Source organism: Vicugna pacos, chromosome 6 (assembly GCF_048564905.1).
Source record: "Vicugna pacos chromosome 6, VicPac4, whole genome shotgun sequence".
Classification (NCBI taxonomy): Eukaryota; Metazoa; Chordata; class Mammalia; order Artiodactyla; family Camelidae; genus Vicugna; species Vicugna pacos.
Genome location: NC_132992.1, coordinates 85,295,802 through 85,311,494, shown reverse-complemented (window position 1 = coordinate 85,311,494; position 15,693 = coordinate 85,295,802). Strand labels below are relative to the sequence as shown.

At 41.2% G+C, this 15,693-nt stretch overlaps 1 long non-coding RNA gene across 1 annotated transcript; it reads right to left on the bottom strand.

Annotated features, from left to right (window-relative positions):
* Nucleotides 1-661: 661 nt before the first annotated feature.
* On the bottom strand, nucleotides 662-15,553 carry LOC116281022 (uncharacterized). Its single transcript, XR_012074028.1, has 3 exons — nucleotides 15,409-15,553; nucleotides 13,483-13,621; nucleotides 662-826 (listed from the first exon to the last, which is right to left on the bottom strand). It is a non-coding gene; the product is annotated as an uncharacterized lncRNA (long non-coding RNA).
* Nucleotides 15,554-15,693: the final 140 nt, after the last annotated feature.

Here is a 15,693-nt window from a genome sequence, read left to right as displayed (position 1 = left end):
CAGTTTTTTATTAGAGCATAACAATCTATCAAAATGTAATGGCTCAGAACAACAGTAAATATTTATTATATTCCTCAGTTTCTGTGGGTGGGGAGGCGAGCTACCAGTCTGCTCTTTGGTCCCAGTGATTCAATCCTTCTGACATGAAAAATATACTCACCACCTCCCAAGGTCCTGAAAAAATCTATTCCATGACAGCAGCAACTCACCATCTAAATCACATCCAGGTTCCCCAAGTACAGTTACTCTTTAAGTGAAAACTTATGAGTTAAAACAGCCATTTGATAATATTTTCTTCATTTTCCTTTAACCTTTCATGGTCAGCCTCCCTGAAGGCCATTAAGCTACTTCTCACTGCCTCTTTGAGGCCCTTTAGGTTTTCAGTAACAGGACCTCAAGTTCCTCCCAGGTTCCACCCTTTGCCTAATCCCAAAGACAATCCCACATTTTTAGGTTTTTGTTAGGGCAGCCCCTACTTCTAGGTACCAGTCTCTGTATTAGTTATCTGCTGCTGTATAACAAATTATCCCAAAACTCAGTGGCTTAAGCAACATTACATTTACACATTATCTCCCACATTTCCACGGGCAGGGATTTGAGAGCAGTCTGGCTGGTCAGTTCTGGCTCAGATTCTCTCATGATGGTGTCTCATGAGTTCCAGTCACTGAAATCTTGACGGGGGCTAAAGGATCTGCTTCTGTCCTGATTGGCAAGTCAGTGCTGTCTGTTGATGGGTGGCTTCTGTTCCTCTTCATGTAGACCTCTCCACAAAGATGCTTTAGTGTCTTCATGGAATGGCAGCCGGCTTCCCCCACCACGGCCAAGACTAGAGTGAGGTAAGTGAGTCACGCAGAGGGCAAAAATGGAAGCATTCATTCTCAGGGTTGTACAAGTGCAGGGTCAGCACCTGAGAGTAAACGCCTCCCTAAATTTTGCATCCTAGGTGCCTTGCTTACCTTATCCTAGACCTAACTGTGTCCCCCACAGTGAGCAATCCAAGAGACCAGTGAGGAAACTGCAATATCTTATGACTCAGCCTCGGAGATCAGAAACCAACACTTCCACCATATTTTATGGTCTACACAGACACCCCTGATTCATTGTGGGAGGGGAATATACAAGGGTGTGAGTACCAGGAGGGGAGGGTCACTGGGGGCCATCTTGGGGGCTGACTACCATAGATAGAATACAATAATGTCTGAGATTTTCTATGAAATAATGTGGATTGGGGGAATTTGGTGGGAGTCAAGACAAATCAAACAAGAGTGACCATCATTTGATCAGTGTTGAGTCTAATTGACTGGTAGATACATGGATGCCCATTTCACTGTGCTGTCTACTCTAGTAAATGTTTGAGATCGTCTATAATAAAAAATTAAAACAAAAAAAGACAAGGCGATATAAGGTGGAAATTCTGCTTAGCCATAGTGGAGCAAGAGTTTGCGCTGTTCTCAAACCCAAGTTCACCTTTTTCACTATGCCTCATAGAAAGTTTGATGCATAATTGCTTAGTTGATCAGACTTGCCTATTTTTATTTTTAAAATATGAATAAAAAAGTTGCTGAATGATAGGTATGTGGTATAATAACATTTATTAAAACATTTAAATCTGTGACATAATACTATGTACTTTTAAAAGAGACTTCTATCTTTTTGGAGCAGTTGTAGGTTTACAGTAAAATTGAGAGGAAGGCACAGAGGTTTCCTATATCCCCCTGCCCCCCATGCATGCATAGCCTCCCCCATTATCAATATCACTCACCAGAACAGTACACGTTTTTTCAAGGATGAACCTACACTGACACATCAAAGTCCATAGTTTACCATAAGGTTCGCTTTTGGTGCTGTATATTCTATGCACTTGGACAAAAGTATAGTGACATATAGCCATCATTACAGCATCATACAGAGTATTTTCACTGCCCTAAAAATCCTCTGTGCTCTGTCTTTTCATCTCCCTCCACCCCATCGCTGGTAACCACGGATCTTTTTCTTGTCTCCATATTTTTGTCTTTTCCAGAATGTCATATAGTTGGAATCATACAGTACACAGCCTTTTCAGTTTGGCTTCTTTCACTTAATAATATGCATTTAAGTTTCCTCCGTTCTTTTAACAGCACTGTGTTCTTCTCATGGATGTATACATGCATATTAACAGTATAAAAATTTACAGGACTAATGAACATTAATTTGTAACAGTAGGTACTTCTGGGCTGAGGAAACAGGGACAGAGAGATCTTCAGATATAAGTTTTTTAAGGGTCAGGACAAATATGATGTTATTATTCGATAAAGCTGGAATGTGGGTACATGGTCATTTGTTATTGTATAATCTTATCTTATGTTTGAAATATTTCAAAATAACACAGTACATTATTTTTTGAAAAAACCAGGATACCCACTGCAATTCAATATTGTACTAAAAGTTCCAGCCAATGTAATGAAATAAGAAAAAGAAAGAAAACATTTTAAAATTTGGCAAAGATTCAAATACTGCCACAGTGCTTGAAATAAAGAAATCTCTTGGGGGACTTGTATAAAGGATTTTTATTTGGTAACAAAAGAACATTTCAGGGGTTCAGCAGTAGGAATAGTATGAAGATACCAGAGGTCCTTCTCTGAATGATACAAGGGAAAGTAAGGGGCCCTCAGAATTTATTAGCATAAAGCCTCCCTAAGAGGATGAGTATTGAATCTGTTCATACACTGTGCATAACTTTTCACTGATTCAGGATCTGTCCACTCATTTATGAAAGCCTGAACTAGTTTGGGAGTCTTTTATTGAGTACAAGACTTTGTTAGCCATTTATTGCTTCTTGTGTTGATTTTTAAAAATTTCCTCAGTCAGCAACCTCACTTTAAAACAACTGCTTTGTTGTAGAGAAAGAAGGATAAAAAGAGGAACTTTCGTCAACTTTGGTTAACTATTTTTACTTTTGAAACCATGTTAATTACTATCTATGTGTTTTTCTGAACGTCACAAGCCAGCCTCACTATTTATGCAATTATTTGTCCCTGGTTTGGGTTAATGGGTGCTGGGATATCAGCCAAAGGTAATAGTGGCTTTTCCCAATGTCTTCTCATGCTCACTGGGGGCTGTAGATAGAAGATGTAACAAGAGATAATTTTGATAGTATTTCTTTGATTTCCTGAACACTAGAACTGAAAAAGAAGTTTTATTTGGAAAAGGAAGTATAAGAAAATGAGACAATGTGATACCAGGAACTTGATTGAGCAAGTGGTTTTCAGGGCATGACCTGAGGTCAGCCCAGATTCAACCCAAAGTCTTAAACTCTTTCACCTGTAGCAATATCTAAAGAGAAAGGCATCTGGGCCGGAAACCAGAACAGCTATGTTCAAGTCCTGCTTTGTAGCTAACTTGCTATATATGATCTTAGCCCTCATGTTTTGTTCAGAATCTCAACTTCTTTGTTTGCAAAATCAGGGTCCTGGGCTATATCATCTCCAAAGTTATTCCACTCCCAAAAGTCAGAAAGGGACTTCATTTATCCTAGAAAGAACGTCAGCAGAAGTTGAAACCACGGTGCTCTTCTGGTCAACCTTCATGTATTCATTTGGTATTCAGCCAACATTTGCAAAGTGCTTACATTACAGTGTTTTGAGGGACTGGATAAAAACACATAACAGATAGTTCTCCGTGGACTAAGCAGTGACTTCTGAGCAAGATGTGGTGGAGGGAACCAGATCTGCCAAGAACATTTTGGCAGAACATCACTGTCTTTCTCAGCTAGGAGGTTGGACAAAACTTTCTTCTCAAGAATAATTCTCCAGGGAGGGGACTTCCTTAAAACTTTTGTCTTGAGTTATAGGGGAAACTTGGTCTTAAGAACTGTGAGGTTTCAACAGGGTTGATGGGATGAAGAAAACATTTTTTGAAAGGTTTAAGCAAATTTTTGGTTTCACCTCTGGGACAGGCTACAGCTGTTCCTTTGTTCTGGGAAGACTATGTGAATAATGATAATGGTACATGATTCTGTATACTGCTTCCTGCCAGGTATAGTACTAAGACCCATTCATTTAATCCTCATAACAGACTGTAAGGGAGGTATTATTATTAATCCCATTTTGCAGATAGGGAAACTGAGGAACAGAAATTTAAGGAAACTTACTCAAGATTACATACAGTAAGTAGTAGGGCTGGAATTTGAACCCATACGCCTGGCAAATTGTGCTCTTAACTCCAACCACTGATGCCTCCTTAAATGGGTCTATCTGTGACGTAAAAATAGAGCTAGGATTACCTTATGACCTAGCGTATTAGTTTCCTGTGGCTGCTGTAACAAATTAACATTAACTTTATGGTTTAAAGCAACACAAATGTATTCTCTTATAGTCCTGGTGGTCAGAAATCCAAAAGAAGGTCTCACTGGGCTAAAATCAAGGTGTTGGCAGAGCTATGTTCCTTCTGGAGGCCCTAAGGGGAAATTTATTTCCTTGATTTTTCAGAGGCTGCCTGCATTCCTTGGATCATGGCCTCTTCCATCTTCAAAGCCAGTAATGTCCAGATGAGTCTTTTTCACCCTGCACCACTCTGACACTTTGCCTCTTTTGCCTCCCTCTTTCCTTTATAATAACCCTTGTGATTACAGTGGGCCCACTTTGATAACCCAAGATAATTCCCCCATCTCAAGATCCTTAATCACCTCTGCAAAGTTACTTCTGCCACATAAGGAAACATGTTCACACGTTCCAGGAGTTAGGACATAGACATCTTTAGGGGGCTATTATTCTGCCTGTCACACCCAGTAATTCCACTTGTAGGTGTATCCCCAAGAGAACTGAAAACATGTCCACTGAAAACATGTCCACACAAACACTTGTATATGAATGTTCATAGCAGATTCATAGCAGAAGTGGAAACAACCCAAATGTCCATCAACTGATGAATGGATAAACAAAATGTGGTATATCCTTACAATGAAATATTATTGGGCCATAAAAAGTAATGAAATACTGATACATGCTATGACATGGTTGGACTTTAAGAATATTATGCTAAATGAAAGAAGCCAGAGACAAAAGGCCACATAATGCACAATACCATTTTATGAAATGTTTGGAAAAGGCCAATCTATAGAGACAGAAAGTAGATTTGTGGTTGCTGGGACCTGGTGGTGGGAAGAGGGAGTGCTGCAAATGGGCATAACGGATCTTTTGGGGATGATGGAAATGTTCTAAAATTAGATTGTGGTCATGGTTGCACAAGTCTATATATTTACTGCAAATTATTGAATTGCACACTTGAAGTGAACTGTATGACATGTAGATATGTCAAAAAAGCTATTTTTATGAATAAAAATGGCTGATAAACTTTAGTAACTCAGAATGTCATGCTGTCAAATTGCAACACACTGAAGATGGATTTAGAGTGTTTCAGAGGCCTCTGATGGGGGGCAGTTTGGTAATGCTGGTTGGTCTTCATGTTGATGACAGACAGGGATGGATAAAGACCAAAGCAAGAGAGAGACAGGAAACTGGAATGGAGGACAGGAGACAGAAGACATGGGGCAAGAAATAGACAGAGAGGATGGGAGAGATGGAATAGAAAATGGAAGGGAAAAATAAATCACAGAAGGGTCGGGATGGAAAGAGAACTGGTGGGGGACTGGAAGAGTGACATGTACTGCCCTTTATGAGGGCAAAGATGTCCAGACAAAGGAAGGGCCCATGCAGCAGCATCTAGGGACACACAGAGGAGGCTGACAAATGCTACTAACAAACCACTCTCTTGGTTGATAATCCTCGTTAAAAGCTGTTTTTTAAAATAAGAAAGACAGAATGAGTACACAGTGCATACGTTGAAGAAAAGTTGCCAACCCTTTTCCTTAACAAGGACTGTCTTTTATTCTGCGATTATTTCCTTCCCACCTTTGTTTTTTAAAGTTAATATGTCTTTTCTTTCTGGAAGTTATGTGATAGAAAATGGCAGTAATCGTTTTTTATTGTCTTTTCTTGGAAAGTCTCTGAGAACTGTAATGATATGTGAAGTCCAAGAGTTTGGGAAGCCCTACGCCAGCTGATCTGTAGAGCTAAAAGAGGTCTCACGGATCAGCGAGTTCAACCCTTTCATTTCCAAGATGAGAAAGGGTTGGAGGCCCACGGTGGTGGAGCCATTCATCCGAGGTTGCCTAGTCAGCCTCTGGGTAGTTCACTTTGTTTCTGCTCTCATCACTTCCTCCAAGGTGCCTTCTGATTCCAGGAATCTAATTTATCTATCTGCCTATCAGTTCACACTAAGGCATGACATTCTAGGCAGGTCAAAATGTTACAAGGATTCATCCAGGACATAGTTCTAGGGGAAATGCTTGGCTCCACTGAGCTCAATTAATCTGGATAAGTCACCTGACCCAGACCAAGTTACACTGCCACATGACATCCAAAGGCAGTGAAGTACAACTGAGAAATGACTATGAAGGGCTTATTGGCCCAAAGGAGATGTTGCCCATTTGTGTTGGTAACTAAAGGTACTTCCCCAAAACTCAGCAGAGTGAGACATGTGACTTGTAACCCCTGGGGTTAGATCTCAGCGCTACATTCTCAGTTTTATTTTTGCTGCTGAAAATATACTGCAAAGGCACCTGTGAAAATGTCTGGATTCCCCAAGGGTCAAGGCATTTGGGGAATGCACAGGTGAATCAGGTGTTCCATCTTTATTTATTTACATCTAGTCTTATTCTAGAAAGGATTGAAGGCAGCTTTCAAGGATGCATAAAATATAAAGAATGTAAACTGAAAGAGAGAGTGGTGATAGGGAAATAACCTAAGTGTCCATCAATAGATGAATGGTTATAGAAGGTATGGCATATGTATACAATGGAATACTACTCAGCCATAAAGAAGAATGAACTTTGTCATTTGCAACAACATACATGGACTTGGAGGGTATTATGCTAAGTGAAATAAGTCAGTTAGAGAAAGACAAATACTGTATGATATCACTTATATGTAGAATCTAAAAAAACCCAACAAACTAGTAAATATAACAAAAAAGAAACAGACTCACATATATAGAGAACAAACTAGTGGTTACCAGCTGGGAGAGGGGAGGGGGAAGGGGCAAGATAGGGATAGGGAATCGAGAGGTATAAACTATTATGTATAAAATAAGCTATAAGGATATACTGTACAACACAGGGAATAAAGCCAATATTTTATAATAACTGTAAATGGAGTATAAACTTAAAAATTATGAATCACATAGTGTACACCTGTAACTTATATAATATTGTACATCAACTATACCTCAATTTTTTTAAGTTAAAAAAAGGGAGAGTGATGCTGAAGTTATGGAAATATAGAAGTCATGTTCTGACCTGAAACCCAACTTTTTATTAAAAATGTCTGTAAAAATATTCAATTAAAAATTTTACACTTCAGTCCTAAAATACAAATTTAAAAACTTTATTGCAATATAATTTACATACCATAAAATTCATTCTTCAAAGTGTACAATCCAATCGTTTTTAGTATATTCACAGTTGTGCACCCATCACCAACATCTAATTTTAGAACATTTTCATCACTCCAAAGAGAAAAATCTGTACCTGTTAGCAGTCACTCACCATTTTATCTCAGTTCCTGGAAACAACTAATCTACTTTCTGACTCAGTAGATTTGTGTGATAGACATTTCATATAAATGGAATGATATAAATACAGCCTTCTGTAATTGACTCCTTTCACTTATAATGTTTCCAAGGTTCATCCATGTTGAGTAAAAGTATAAATAAATCAAGAGAATGAGAAGACAAGCCTTAGACTGGAGAAAATACTTGCAAAAGACATATCTGACAAAGGACTATTACCTAAAATATAAAAAGAACCCTTAAAGCTCAACAATAAGAAAATTAACAGCCCAATTAAAAAATGGGGAAAAAACCTGAACAGACACACCAAAGAAGATATAGAGATGGCACATAAGCATATGAAAAGATGCTCAACATTGTATGTCATTTGGAAATTACAAATTAAAACAACAATGAGATACCACTACATTACGTACCTATTAGAATGGACAACATCCCAAACACCGAAGACACTGAATTCTAGTGAGAAGGTAGAATATGAACTCTCATTCATTGCTGGGGAGAATGCAGAATGGTTCAGGTATAGTCGCTTTGTAAGACAGTTTGACAGTTTTTAATAAAACTAAACATCCTTTCACATGATGCAGGAATTGTGCTCCTTGGTATTTACTCAAGTGACTTGAAAACTTACGTCCACACAAAATCTGCACATGGATGTTTACAGCAGCTTTATTCATAACTGCCAAAAATTGGAAGCAACTAAGTTGTCCTTTAGTAGATGAGTGGATAAATAAACTGTGATAATCCAGACAATGAAATACTACTCAGTGATGAAAAAGAAATGAAGTCTCAAGCCATAAAAAGACATGGGAGAAACTTAAATGCACATTATTAAGCAAAAGAAACCAGTGCAAGAAGGCTATGTACTATAGGATTCCAATCATATGACATTTGACAAAGGCATAACTATGGAGACAGTGAAAAGATCAGTGGTTGCCAGAGGTTTGAGGTGGGGAGGGATGAACAGGCAGAGCACAGAGGATTTTTAGGGCAGTGAAACTATTCTGTACAATACTGTAATGGTAGATCAATATCATGATACATTTGTCAAAATCCACGGACTGTACAACATCAAGAGTGAAACCTAATGTAAATTGCAAACTTTGGGTGATAGTAATGTGTCAATGTAGGCTCACTGATTGTAAGAAAAGCACTACTTTGGTGCAAGATGTTGATTTGAGGGGAGGCTATGTGCATGTAGGGGACAGGGAGGTATATGGAACTCTCTATACTTTCTGCTCAATTTAGCTATGAACCTAAACTACTCTAAAAAATAAAACCTACTGAAAATAGCCAAAAATAAATAAATAAACCAAATAGCACACCAAGAAACTACCACATATACCTGACTTTAGTATTACGCATAAGTTGTGATGGTTCCAGTGTAGTGGATGCTCTTGGTGCCCAGCCCAGGATCCCTCCCCTGGGCCAACACACTACCTCCTGCCTGTAGGTGTTGGCTGCTAAAAGCTCATCCTGCACCTTCTCAGGTTGGTTCCCACTCTGCCTTTGGCTAAGGGAAGCTGTCCCCCGCCAGGAGATGACTGGGGTTACACCCCCTCTTCATGGCCAATGACTAGCCAATGTGCTCAGCCCTCTTGCCTCTGTGGTACAGGGTGTGTTTCAGAACTCCTCATGTGATCAGGATGAGGCCCACTTCTTCCTGAACCCACATCTCTGTAGAGTTCCTTCCTTTGCCCTGCCCTTTCTGCCACTGCCCTTTAGGTTTCTCCTGACAGTTTCTTTATGACAGTTCCTGTGGACTGTCCCTGTCTTCCTAGTACACCTGATTTGTTTTGCAAAATATTACATGAAAGGTCATCTTAAAAGGTTAGGATAATTCACTGTCCACACTGCTGCTTTGACAAAAGCAAACAAAATACTTTTTCTGCACTGGTGGTAAAAATCTGAGACATACAACACTGCACCTGCGTCTGACTCCACAAAACCAAGTCTCTGCCTCCCAGGCATAACTTTTTACATTAGAAGAGTGATTTTGGAGAAAAAAGAAGTGGAAGTAAAAGAAGAAAGAACTGTGGTGACATACAATGTGGCCAGAAAGTGAGTCTGAAAAACTGGGTTTCCTTTGGGTGGGCCATGGATTTTGCAATGAGTCTTGTGTTTACACACACACACACATCTGTGTTCATTTATACAATTCAGTGTCTCCCCTTTAGGACCCAACTGTATCAAGGCCAGAAAGAATTTCTACCTTGGTCCTTCTGGAAAGCATACCCCACAAGGTAATGAAGACAACATTAATAATATCTTTGGGGGAGAAAAACCCCAGCTCAGCTTGATTCTTGACTCCTAATCTTCAGGCTTAACTCCTTTATAGACTTTGGGCCATTTATTTATTTTCACTGAGCCTTCATTTTTTTTAATCTGTAAAATGGGAACAGTAATAGCCAATACTTCATTGATTTTATTAGTTAATCTTCTATAGACGACTATATGATAAAATAATACTCTGCTAACAGGTCCCAAGCAAGCATTAAAAAACCTGACAGCTTTAATACTAAAGGGAAAAAAAAGATATTTTAACACTGGACTCTTGAGGTCCTTGACTTCAGGCCGGCCTCCGATTACCCTACAACCTCCTCCTCTTCTGTCATCACATGGTATTTACTGAGCACTCACGGGACTGCAGAAGGCTCATGTTCCTCTTGCTAGATCTGCTTTGTGGTGACAGGGCTTTTTGGCAACAGAACTCCCTTCTCCGTCTCCTGTAGGTGAATCTTAGGCCTGTCTGGGTGTTCTGGAACAGTGGTGGGATACAACCTTTACCTTATTTTCTTTCGTAGTAGGGTTAAACATTTACACAGTACCCTCAGATGTGCAGGAAATACTGTGTTCCTCTAGGTCCTTCAACTAGATCTTGTAGGGTAAGGTAGGAAAAGGGAGATGGCTTAAAGTTGCCACTTAGAGGCTTCTCAGATTCTTCTGGTTTAAATTACTTTCCTTCAGATTTTTTTGAAAAGGGATTAGTCTTTCAGACTGTCTTCTTGGTGGCAGAAATGGCTGGATGTCCCCAAATATCCATTCTTTCTTACTTCCTTTCATAATACAACTCCTGAGTTTTAGCCAGGCCCATGGCCACCCCAACTAAAGACTACATTTCCCAGCCTTCCCTGAAGCCTCCGTTCTGGCCAATAGGGTGTAATATACATGCACATTCTCCACCCTGCTGCCTGGAATGTGTCATGGTGTGGAGCCATCCTGGACCAAATGAAGCCAACGATCTAGGACTGGAAGAGCTCAAGACAGAAGGAACCTGGGTCCCCACACCAGGGAACTTAGCTCTATCAGCCCTGGACTGCTAACACTTGAAGTGCTTCATGAGAGAGAAAATTACCTTGTTTATGTCACTGTCACTTTGGTCTTTGTCATAGCAGCTGACTCTGCATTCTAACTAATACACTTTCTGTTCCCTCTTGTCTCTTCCCAATGGCATCTGGAGACAGGGTAGACACATGGAGCCTTGTGGCCATAGGAAGTGGACTCAATTCGGTTCTCTGCTGACGGGCTCACAGGCTGAAATCTAGGTGCTGGCCAGTCTGGGTGCCTACTTGGATGCTCTGGGGAATAATCCACTTTCAAGCTTATTCAGCTGGTTGGCAGAATTACATTCCTTGCAGTTGTAGGACTGACATCCCCATTTCTTTGCTGGCAGTCTGCTGGAGGCCTCTCTTAGCTCTTCAAGCTGCCTGCATGCCCGGGACTCCTCCATCTTCAAACCAGCAACGAATCTCTCTAACACTCGCCAGAGAAAACACTGCTTTCAAAGGGCTCATGCAATTAGAGTAGGATCCCCCGCCCAGATAATCTCCCTTTTGCCATACAACATAACCATGGGAATGATACCTCATCATATTCAGTTTTCCCCGATACTGAACGAAGAACAGATTATATATGAGTGAGGGTTATGAAGGCCATTTTTAGACTACTGCCTATCACAGAATTAAATAAATACTTACCTATTGACTGGAAATCTTTAAGAAACAACCAAGAAGAAATGGTACCTCCCCTGGGTACAAAAGCACAAACTGCACTTACCTTTATCATGCCATTTAATTCAACTGATATTTAACGAGCACCTACTATATGACAGCTACACTCTTAGACACTAGATATAGAAATAAATAAGATAGATTGGGCTTTGCTCACAAGCAATTCTAGTGGAGCCCCAGGAAATTTACTAACAAATATATAAAGTAAGAGAGTAAAGCTAGGTAAAAGGCTAGAGAATGGTGGAGGTTTGAGTGCTATTTTAGGTCAGCTGGCCCAGGACAGCCTCTCTGACGAGGAGGTGCCATTTGGGCAGAAGCTAGCTATGTGCCTGGAAGGGGAAGGGCATTGCAGGAAAAGGGAACTGCATACATAAAGGCAAGAAAGCTGTCGGGCTGGAGTGGAATGAGTCATGTAGCAGGAAATGAGGTCACAGGGATAGGCAGGAGTAAGGTGATGTTAGCTGGGCAGGATTTTATTCTGGAAAGGTTTTTGAGCTGGAAATGGTGATGAAAAGTTTTAGAAATAGAGAGTGGTGATGGTTGCACAGTAATGTGAATGTAATTAATGCCAATGAACTGTACATATAAACATGGTTAAAATGGTAAATTTTATGTTCTATCTGGTTTACTATAATTTAAAAAAAAAAAGAAAAAGAAAGATAAAAAGAATAAATGGTACTTGGTCAGAACAAAAACAAAGGGAGTCAGGAGCCAGAGGGAACAGTATAATTAAATGCCCGGTGAAACGGAGGGTATGAAACCTTAGAAAACAAACAAACAAACAAAAAACAAATCATCTGAAAAAGGCCCAAGGGAGGCTTCCTGGGTGTGGCCAGGCTGTTTTTCATCTGGGTGCTGGTCACCTGAATATGTCTGCTTTGTGAAAATGTACTGAGTTGTACATTTATAATTTGTGCATTTTTCTCTATGTACGTTATACTTCATTGGAAATATTTAAGTTTAAAAGTAAGTTCAGTCTGTCTGCATTGGGAGGAATAGACTGTAGGGACCCTCAGTGCTGAGGCTCATGCCCCACACTTATCATGTACTCTGTGAATAGCTGACACTTGGCTGGACCATGAACTAAGTTTTTCCATTACAGGTATAACTTCATTCGATCTTTACAACAACCCTATGAAGCACAGAGAAGTGAAGTGATTACCCAGGGTCATGCAACCAGGAAGTGGGAGAGATGGAATTGAAACCCAGGCAGTCGGGATCCACATTCCATCCCTGTAACCATCACATCCAAGGGAATGAATGGATGAATGAAGGATATTTTCAGCTCTCTCTCTCTCAACATGGGGGCTGTGGATTTTGTACCCACCCCACCCACCCCGGTGGACTTTTGGCAAAGTCTGGAGACATTTTTGGCTGTCAAAACTTGGGAGAGGTGGGTCGCGGCCAGAGATGCCGTTAAACATTCTATACTGCACAGGACACTTCCCTCCCCACAGACCTCAAAGAACGACTAGGACCCCAAACGTCAAGAGCACTGAGAAGTGTTGAGAAACCCTGCGTTAACTCTAACCAGCATCTTTCACACTCTCCCCAACTCTTGTTGCTTTGTAATCTTAATCTCTCATTCTATCTCCCACTATTAGATAAAAAAAAGAATGAATCTGAAATGGTGCCTCATTGCTTTTATCTCTTGTGAGAGTCATCTGTCACATTCACATCCACCCGAGCCTCATTAACCTCTGATTGCATGATATGGTGGCAAGAGTCCCAGACTGTGACTTTCCTTGTGAGAATTCTGCTGGGGGCATTTGACAGGGAGGTCCCTGTGCCTATATATCCACAGGGAGCCTGTCACCTTCCGGCCACCTGTGCCATCCTGCCACTGGGGCACTGTTTTGGTGCCTACCTCTCTGCTTCTGGCACTTCCCACATCATGCTGCCATCCATGCGTGGGTACCAGGAGCCCAGGCAGTGCCCAAGGTCAGATTCCCATCTTCTTCTCCTCACTGGGATTCTTAATTTATAGCCCAGCAACCAAAGGCATCCTATCAACACAAAGGGTAGCTAACATTAATAGGGCACTTACTTGGTATTAAGTACATGTTAACAAATTTAATTTTGGTCTCTCAGAGAGACCTTATGAAGCAGGTACTGTTTTTTCCATTTGACAGTTGAGAAAGTCCAGGCACTGAGAAGCTAAGTAACTTGGTCAGGTCACACAGCTAAGTGGGAGAATGGGGATTTGGATCCAGGTAGCTTGATGGCAGAGCCTACCATGTACAACCTGTTCCCATTCTAGGTCTCTGGCATCTCAGCCTACTCTTTATGGCTGGTCTAGGTGAGCCACCTTACAGGCTCTTCTGAGGCTCACCTGACCATCACCATGGCAATCCCCAGCAACCCCCCATTGGCCCTCAACCTTCAGCCACCTTCTCTTGCCCCACCTCTGAGCTCTCAGCCCACACTGCTGCTGAGGGAGACCAAGGGGGCTACCCCTGCCCTTTGTTTGCCTAAATATGCCCAGCATCAGGCCATCACTTTTATTCCATCTCAATTGTCAAAGCTTAACCATTTATTCTGGGTGAACTGAGGCAACGGTTAAGGACACACTCTACCTCTCTTACTAGACAGTAAATTCTCAAGGGGAAGGAACAGAATCCGATTTCTCTCCATGTTCAGCTACACCTGGCACATAATGCTAATGCTCCCCATGGAGGAAGACTCAAAACATGGTGGTCATGAGAACTGGCCTTGGGCTTGGACAGATCTGGGCTTGAATCCCATGGTAACTTGTGAGCTGTGATCTTGGGCCAAGTACTTAACTTAGGGTTGGTAAACTTTTTCTGTAAATGGCCAGACAGTATATATTTTTGACTTTATGGGCCATATAGTCTCTCCTTTAACTACTCAACTTTGCCTTGTTCCCCAAAACAGACAGAGATAATACCTAAACCAATGGGGGTGACTGTGTCCTTACAGACCTTTACTTACAAAATAGGCAGTAGGCCCAGAGTAGTATGTCAATCCATGATTTACTGTAAAAAAAGATTGTAAAGGAAGATCAAATGAGATAACCCTTGAATGTAGTCATAGGTCTAGCGTGATGTTGGGCAGATTGCACTTATTCTCTCACATTAATTCCATCCCATTCAACATTCTGTGCTCTAAAACATGGCATCTACACAAACGAACTATTTATGAAACAGAAAGAGACTCACAGACATAGAAAACAAACTTATGGTTACCGGGGAGGAAGGGTGGAGGGAGGGAGACATTAGGAGTTTGGGGTTAGCAGATACAAACTACTATGTACAGGATAAATAAACAGGGTCCTACTGTATAGGACAGGGAACTATATTCAATGGCTTGTAGTAACCTGTAATGAAAAAGAATATGTATGTATTTATATGTATAACTGAATCACCATGCTGTACACCAGAAACTAATATAACATTGTAAATCAACTACACTTCAATAAAAACCAAACACAATCATGGCACCTGTATGTATAGTATTTCATTTTTCTCTCCCTGTGAGATAATACCAAACGTTTGAGAAGTAGCATTGCATAAGGGTTAAAGGCACAGGATTCCAGAACTGGACTGCCTGGGTCCAAGTTCTGGCTCTGCCATTTCAGAGGTCTGTGAACTTCAGAAAATTAACCTCCCTGACATACCTTCCTATAGTTGCCCTACATGTAAAGCTGGGATGACAATAACAGTGTCTACCTCTCATGCGGCTGCTATCAGAATTAAATGGCTCTACACATGGAAACATCTGGGGATCTTTAAAGAGTCCAAAACCCAAGCCACGCGCAGACCAATGGACTCACAATCTCTGGGGTGAGAAGGAGGTGTCCGTTTCTGAAGCTTTCCCAAGTGTTTCTAATGTGTGGAAAAGTTTGGAAACCGACGTTTAAACTCCGTACGCTGAGTCTGAGCCTTCGGCGGACACTTCTGGAATCACTGCGCCCCCTGCTCCCACGCACGCCAGGACTCGCTGCTCTAGCTCACCGCGTACCTGCTGCCTCTGGGCCCAGAAGGCCGGGCCGGTGCACGCTGGGAATTGTAGTCCCTCCGGCTCTCCGGCCTCGTCCCCGCCTCCCATTGGCTTTCGC